Raw genomic sequence first — 8,960 nt, 5'->3', positions numbered from 1 at the left:
TGTGTGTGTATTCACACACAAGCAAACTCTCTTTATACCCATATTCATAGGGACAAATAGCCCGCTCTGTGCACACACACAAACACACTAATCTTGGATTATCACGCCGGCCTTTTGAAGGGCACAGCCAGTGCTTGAATTGGAATGAAAAAGGTGACAGTACTCTAAAATCAGCAACTTTTTCAAGTCAATTTTATATATACAGCCCACAAACAAGAATTTGGCTACTATAATGCTGGTGGGTTTGTCTCTTTACTACTGTATATTTTAGAAAGGTTCACTGTACTTAACATTTTTTATGATAGGCAGCGGATATGGCTAAAGCTCAGTAAGGTCAATATTAACTGAAAATATAGCAATCAAAGTCTAGATCTTCTGCTGAAGACACATGAAGCAGAGACCTTTCAGGTGAGAGCCCCTCTGGTGGTGTTCAACATTAATGACAAGGAAACAAAGCTCTGGTCAGAAGCATTTTTTATAAAAAGCTTTAACAAAATTAAGTATTTCTGTACATTTTGAATGCAATCTAACTTTCCAACTCAGAAAACGAAAAACGAAAAAGTGCCAAAAGTCTTCTCACATGGCTGAGCTGCTTTGCAATATACTTCACCACTGAAGAATACAAATATGTATAAAGTAAACTATGATGCAATCTAACTTTCCAACTCAGAAAAATGATAAAGAGCATGAACAAAGATCATGTAAAAAAAATGCAAAATTTGCACAATCTAAAATGAGAAACTGTAACTGCAAGTAACAAAGTCTGAGCCATGGTAAAGAGTTACATTGAACACCAAGCTGATCAGATAACTCCCTGGTTGGTCTGAAGTCCTTCTATCTCCAGGATCTGTACAAATCGGCACATTATGCCAAAAGTCTTCTCACTGGGTGAGCTGCTTTGCAATATACTTCACATTGTTAGAAAAGGCTCCAGAAGGCCTTGGGGACATCAGTATCAGGGGCTGGAGCTGGACAGGCTCTTTCATCAGCACTTCTCCTTCCCTTTGCCAGCCAGGACCTCACATACTGTTCCGGATTGAACTGTCCTAGTGATGGTCCATTACATTTAATGAAAACCAGGCTGGACAGTCGGCTGACAGAGAGAGCATTCCTTTTTGCAGTAAGGATATCGTTCATGCAGCTGAATGCCCGCTCACACTCACTAGTGGAGACAGCGATGGTTCGGACTGCTTTCAGTAGAGGCTCCATGGCAGCAGGTGTACGGGATGCCCTGGTTTCCTTGTATTCGCGAAAGCCCTGAACAGTCTCTCTTGTGTCCACTTTCAGCACTTCGCACAAACGTAGCACCTCTACGTCCCCATACTGTACGTCTAACTCCTCTTCAGGCCAACTTCCAGGATGGATAACTTTCATGTCCTGGATTAGCTGATTGTCCCGGGCCTCCCGGCCATGTAATGGGATTTCTCTTGTGCTGACATGAGAGGAGGTTGTGGAAGTCATTCTGTGTCTCAGATTCTCTACCATACTGCGGAAAAACTGACCTGCATGAATCTGTACAAGCCTGCCATTCTCACGCAGGGCAACACCCTTGAAGGACTTCTCAGCTAGAGCTGTATGAACTGTAGTCATGTGTGGGCCAGGCATGGTGACCATGGATTCAAAAACTCGTATTTCTCGAGTTAAGAGCCTATCTGCTGTAGGCAGTGTCATCTCTCTTTTTTGGAGTTGCCGAGAGAGGTCGCTGAGCTCTGTGAGCGCATCGTACATCAGTCCCAGATTGCTGACAAACGTTGCAGATGTGAGCACATCATCCAGGCCTTTGTACTTTGCTCTGTCTCTGGAATCCCTGCTCGTGTCGTTTGCAGCATTTGTGAAGTGATCATGAAGCACTCGGTAGTTTTCCCAGACTGCTCTGATGCTCCTTTCACTTGAAGCCACCCAGCGGCTGGACAAAACACGCCCTATCACCAGGAGACGCTGTCCGACTGCTTGCGCACACTGCGCTAACTGCCTCTGATTTTTGGGGGAGGCATGGAACAAGGAATAGAGTTTGTCAAAAAATATCTGGAAATGATTGAGCCCTGAGACCTCCTTGACCACATCCCCAACTGCCAGCTCTAGACGATGATTGGAGCAGTGCCACACAAACAGGCTTGGGAATTTACTACACAACTGGGTAGCAACGCCTGTTCTCTTCCCTAGCATGACTGAAGACCCATCACATGCAAAAGAAACGAAACACTGACCTAAAAAGTCCTCGTTAAAATCTCTTCCAAGACACTCCATTAACGCCTTTGTGATGTCATCAGCCGTTGTTCCATCCAACTCGATCAGCTCCCAAAAAAACGTTTCGGGCTCAGCATCAGCTAATGCTGAGCGTAGACACACAACAAGCACCGTTTTACCACTAATAGTGGTAGATTCATCGACCAAAACACAGAGTTTTCTTTGGTTTTCTGTAATGTATTTTGCCATTTTTTTCTTCAGCTCATGAGCTATGTGGTCGATGATTTCGCCACAGGTTTTATTGGAGTGCAAAACCCGGCCCACGTTCAGCCCATTCAGTTTCTGTACATTCAAATCAATTGGCATGTCTGTGAATGGCCGGCTATGTTTGCCAATTTTATATGCCGTTCGAAAAACTCTGATAGTGGTGTCTAATTCAGATTTATGCATAGACTGCACTTGATGTTGAATAGTTTCACGTGAAGCAGATGTAAGGATGTCAGCAGCTTTTACATGGGCTTGTGATTCTTTATGTTCTTTGATTTTTTTTCTCAGGCTAGCTTGTTGTTTGCCCTTGTCAACACCGAAATGAGACACTGCACACTCACCCCATTCAGTTGACAGTTTCAGTCCTTGTCCAGTGTGTATTCCCAAATATTTGACATCTCTGCATATCCGACATCCTAGCTTCTTATCTTTAAGAAGGAGCCATGCATTGGTCTTGCAAAAATATTGCACCTGGTCCGTTGTCCAGCAGTCAGGTGCATCGCTTTGCCCGGTGTTGGTGGTGGCAGTTGAGCCAGCAGCAGCTAACGTTAGAGGCTCTGGAGGAGGCGGCGGAGCTAGTGCTAATGCTAATGCACTAGAACTTGGAGCAGGAGGATCAACCAAAGAAAGCTCCCCATCAGACACAATTTCCAACACAGGCACAGCATTCTCTGTATTTGAAGTTTCTTCCGGCGACAACCGCTGTCTTTTTGCACTTTTATTAATCCACGCTAACATTTTAGAAATGCTAATTTGTGACGTGACTTGCTTTCCTTCTCTCGGGGGCGTGCCTGCTCTGTTCTATCACTCTACATAGCCACCCACTGGGTGGGAGTTGCACTGCATAAACACAACACACGTGCATCTAGGTATGTAAATTGTAAAGCATTAAAACATGGTTTTACTAACAGTTTTCAGTATGTTGTTACTTCGGCATTATTATTATTATTATTTTGAAACGTGTATTACTATTAAATCACGGTCAAATAGGTTAATTTTGACATAGTCGTTTCCACCACAGTATTTACATGGAGAAGATAAGCCCCGCCCCCTCTCCAGCACGTTCTGTTTGAATGACAGGAGTAAACAGCTGACAGCCGCTGTGAAACTCCAGCGGTTAGAGCGATGAGAATGTCCGTTCGGCACCTCATGACGCATCTACTGATACTGGGCGGCTGTATATATATATATATGGATGTATAATAAGAACGGCGGGAGAGTGTTGAGTACTGGCACGGTGCATGAGTACCGGAGTACCGCCAGCATGCCGGTACTGAGCAAGAAGTGCCGGTATTCCATGGGTCAGAACCAGAAGTGCCGGTACTGCGTACCGGTGAGTACCGGCCCAATTCCAGCACTGGGCACAGCATCATTTACCCCGATGCACTGCCGTTCATGCTGAGTTTAAGGATGCAGGTCTTCTGGTTGACTTGTCACAAGGGTCATACAAACAAGACCCACGCAGAGTGATCTCGCACAAATGAATCATTTCATACAAATAGTTGATCTTTATAACGCTACTCTGCTTATGGACCAACAGTCGCTGAGAACGCTGCATGGCATTAAATACACAATTCTGCTTTCGGTCAAAAAAATCTCCATTAAAATAGCCCCTGTTTAAAAAATGCCCAAAGGTATTAATTTGCCTAATAAATAATCCGGACCGGGGGGTAAAATTGTAACCTGATTAATTTACGTAAATAATCTTATCAAGTTTAAGAAAGAGTAAAAATGTACGCCTGGGAAAAAATACATCAAATTCAATACTAATCTCCTGTCTGTGTGGTAATTAGAGCGCTGAAAACATCACTAAAACTCATTCTCACTCACTCTTATTCATTCAATGTTTCTGTTTTGCTTACCTGCAAATGCAACAGCGTATTGAAGCTGTTTCTAAAAAATATAAATATCTACAAATCCATGCAGTCATTTAAAGCAACATTTCTAGTTATACATCTTCTATATATAAGATTATTTAGCAGACACCATCATTGTGTCTGCCCAGGTCTCCTTTTTTGGTTTGGAACAATTAAAAAAGGCGACAATTTCTCACCACATCCAAGACCTGGCTTATATAAGTGTAAAAGGATGTGCACATCATCGCAAGTACATATGTACACTTCTTGTTTAATTGGGTAAAGTTGGCTTCAGAATACATTTACTTCCATTGTAGCAAAAGTAGATTTTCAAAGCACAAAGGGTGATTTCTTTTCTGAGTCCAATTCATTAAACCCACATTTGAATATGTGTAATTTAAAGCTTATTAAATGACACAGATTAAAGTAATGAAGTACTACTCTCAGCTTTATTCGCATATTTGAAGCACTGATAAAGTGTTCTGTCATTGGCATCCGCCTTTATTCATATCTTTATGAAATGTAGGACATTGGCACTGATAAGGACACAGGAGAGTGCCGTACCACAATGTTTTGTCTGGAAATGATTAGTAGTATGAAAACACAAAGTCTGGTTTTGATATTTAGGTGAGTTACTTTTTTCCAAACCATGAAGAAGCTGATTCACCAAGTTGCCCTGTTTTCTTGAAAGTCTATGAAGTTCCCCACAGCAGGCCAAAGGTTATCCACAATGACTTTTGTTTGCCAAATATAATTCTTAATATATCAAATTACTCAAGAAGATATACTGAATATTTGCTATTTGAGTATAGTTTGACATTTTATATTTCATTTTTTTTTAATTGTTTATTTGAACCGGGACAGTGCACATTGATGAACACTTTCAAACAAAAATAATGCTTACAAGTGTAAATGAGCCGGATTTTAGCTTTGAGCTCATTTCCATCCGTAGTCCCCTCACATACAACATATAAGAACATGACATTTATATACATAGCAAAAATAAATACATGATATGCAGGAAGAGCATGAGCAGCATACAAGCATTTACCACATGGCAGTACAATGTAGCAGCTATGATATATAAAGTGCAAGAGAAGATACAAGAGATACATAAAGTGTAAGAGGAGATACCCCTGTGTTAAAGTGCATTTAGCGGTGATTGCACATCTGTTTGTTTCTCGACCATTCTTTGAGTTGATCTTTAAAACTATTGAGAGTGGGACAATCCCGTATCTCCGTTGGGAGGCTATTCCACAAAGAGCTGCCTTTAATGGAGAGGACATTTTGTCCAAAAGTGCTCCGTCTCTACGGTGGACCTCACAGTCTCCTCTGGTTTCTGACCTAGTGCAGCGTCCAGTGTCTTTTTGTGGATGATTCCTATAAGGGGGGGGGGGGCCAGTCCATGTAAACATTTATAAAAAAAGCACATACTTTTAAAAGACTTAAAATTGTCAAAACTCAAGAAATTGTGTTTATCAAGGATGGGACAGTGGTGGTATGAATGTGGCTTTCTGTCAAACACCTTGATAGCTCTCTTGTACAGCTGTTCTATGGGTTTCAGGTTTGTGGCACAAGCAAACGACCAGTTGTAAAACAGTATTCAATGTGGGATAGAATCATACAGTGGAGGTATGACTTTGCAGCATTGACAGTTAAGAAGGGTCTAACTTGTTTAAAATGTTGCATGTTGAATTTAATGATATTGGATACTTTCTTAATATGTTTCTTAAAAGTCAAGTTTGAGTCCGTTCTCTCTACTCCAAGATGTGAGGGAATAATTTAAATAATAAACTACCAGTGTTTGACATCAAAGCTCCAACTCTCCTTGTGTCTCTCTGAGTCCTGACTCTCTATTGCTGCAGAAGTTTCCCTTACACAAGACACTTGAAGTGGGAGACTAGTTATATTTCTGCTCCGTTTAAAAACACATTGGATCCTTCGATTTTGACTGGTCGTTAACTGAACATCATGCATACTGTTTTTTTTGCATTTAACTGTAAGCAAATGTTGTTCAGCCAGTGTTGAACCTTGTTCAAAGCATTTGAGAGACAAGATGAGATTATTTCATTGTTTTTCCCATGTACAAAGATGACCGCATCATCGGCATACATTTGCATACATTTGCATATTCAACTCAGGACATACATTAGGCAAGTCATAATGTACAGTGAAAACAGTAATGGTCCAAGAATGGAACCTTGTGGAACCCCAACAGGGTTGACAAAACACACTGTTTTCTGTTCGATAAGTAAGACTTAACCCACTGTATTGAATCTGCTGAAAAATTGAAATGAGTCAGCTTTGTAGGGAGCACTTGGTGGTCAACAGTGTCAAAAGCCTTCCTGAGATCAAGGAAGACAGCACCTACGTATGGGCTTGTGTCCAACATACATTTAACCTTTTCCACAAAGACAGTTAGCTGTCTCAGTGGAGTGGTGAGCACGAAAACCAAACTGCATTGGGTGGAGTGGAGCGAAACCTTTGTCTATAAATGTTTGGTGATTAGTTTTGACACCCATTTCTCAGCTACCTTAGAGACACAGAGGAGGATGCTGATAGGTCTGTAATTCGACATTATTGCCTTATCCCCAGATTTAAAGATCGGTGTCACCGTGGCCACCTTCCAGGATGATGGAACTTCCCTCGTGCTGATAGATTGATTTACTAGTAATTGGTTTTATTAGAATGTCGATATTTGTTTTTATAAAGTTGGTGTCTAAATCATCTGCATCCCTAGCCTTATAATAATAATAGTAATACATGGGACTTTTATAGCGCTTTTCATGAAACTCAAAGACGCTTTGTGTTAGAACCTCTTAACCCTAAGATTATATTTTCTACCTCAGCCTCTGTGATTTCCTCCAGGTCATAACAGGGTGTGTATCCACAGTCGGGCTATGGGAGACCCCAGATGGCGGGAAGAGCTTTGTAATGTCCAAAGCACTATTTAAGGAATACTCACTGAGCGAGCTGGCCAACACTGCAGGGTCTTTTATCAGGGCATCATTGATTTTTAATTCTAGAACATTATTTTCCTGTTTGGTTTGTTTACCTAATAGTTTATTTACTACTGCCAAACTTATTTACCGTTACCTTTCGCACCTTTAATTATATTGATGAAAAAGTTTGCTTTGGCCTGTCTTATTGTTTGTGTTACCTTGTTACAAGCATTAGTGCATTTCTGTCTATCAGTGGATAGTCCGGATTTCAAGCTCTGCTTCAATAGTTGGTCTCTAGATTTCATTAAATTCCTGCACTGTAGATTCAGCCAGGGAAGATGATGTTCCTTCCTGTACCTAAGGCACCCTCTCCTTGAGAAGGAAGACATTGTATCATTCATTTGAGATATAAACAGATCACTGTTTTCACCAATATCTTCAGAGGACAGAGCATTCCCCCAATTAATAATGTTCACTGCATCCATAAAATGTTGTTGCAGGTTTTTGGGGATGAAGCGTGAACCCAAGGCAGGGGTTTTAGGTGTGACCTTGTTTAATTCCTTTTTTTTGTATTATGGAAGGATTTATACATGTAGGTGCAGCTTTGCATAACATGCTGTAATTTAGTTCTATTCATACCATTCGTTTTATATTTTGCAGCTGCAAAGACTTCATTTTCCAATTCGAATGACTTTAAATGATGTTAGGTTATCTTAAAAACACTCCAAAAGGAACCATTTTAATTCAAAATGTACTTAAAAACCCTTGAAGCGTAACTGCATCCTGGTTAATATCCAACTGGTGTTTGACAGAGCAGAGGCTCAAACAATGAATTCTACTCATACAAGCACTATGCTTACACTCCATCTGAAATATGCATCCACTCCATTACCAGAGGGATCCACTTTACCATAAATATCCACACATGAATTATCTCAAGAGTTGGGGATATTGGAAATAAAGATATACTTAAGTGTCCCGTAGGATCAGCGTCAATAAAGATTGTACAACAGTAGCTTGTATTAATTTGTGTGCAATTACGTAGGACTCAAGTCATTTGTGTGTTCTGCACCAATCGTTTCTAAGGATACTCTGACATTGCGGTATGTTCACTGTGACTGGATGAATAAAGCAGAGTTATCTTCAAAGTTTTGTAGCTCGTGAACTGAATGAAAAAGGGAGAACCAAGAGACAGAAAACATATTGTTGCACGGAATGTTGGAGGGGTTTGGATTTTGCAGTGGGAGAGTGTTTTTTTTAAAAGTTCCTTGGCAGTAACCGTAGTTGTCACTGCAAATGTCTGTAACTTATAGTAGTAATGGTCTACTGATAATGCTAAGCACCCCCTTGCCCGCTTGCCTCCTCACTATGTCGTCTTGACTGATTTGAAAGCTGCCAGCAACAATGAACAGGTCCTCGCACATCCATTAGCATCAGGGTTAAATGATAAAGGAATGCAATATACAGAATCATAAAGAAAAGGACAATTTTATATGGCTCTTGTTTTCACAGTTGTTCTAAGTACCAATTAATAATGCAACTAGTTTCTTGGTTTTGTTCCACCTCATCCAAATTTGATTTTGGAGCTCAAAGCTTAGTTTGGAACACAATTCCTATAAGATATAGCTGAATACATGAGCCAACCAAAAGGCTTGTTTAAATGGGCTAATCCTTTGTGAATTAAGTAAAAGTAGAAAACGTAATTCTA

The sequence above is a fragment of the Gymnodraco acuticeps genome, unplaced genomic scaffold (genome assembly GCF_902827175.1).
Source record: "Gymnodraco acuticeps unplaced genomic scaffold, fGymAcu1.1, whole genome shotgun sequence".
Lineage (NCBI taxonomy): Eukaryota > Metazoa > Chordata > Actinopteri > Perciformes > Bathydraconidae > Gymnodraco > Gymnodraco acuticeps.
Note: the sequence above shows the minus strand (reverse complement) of the source record.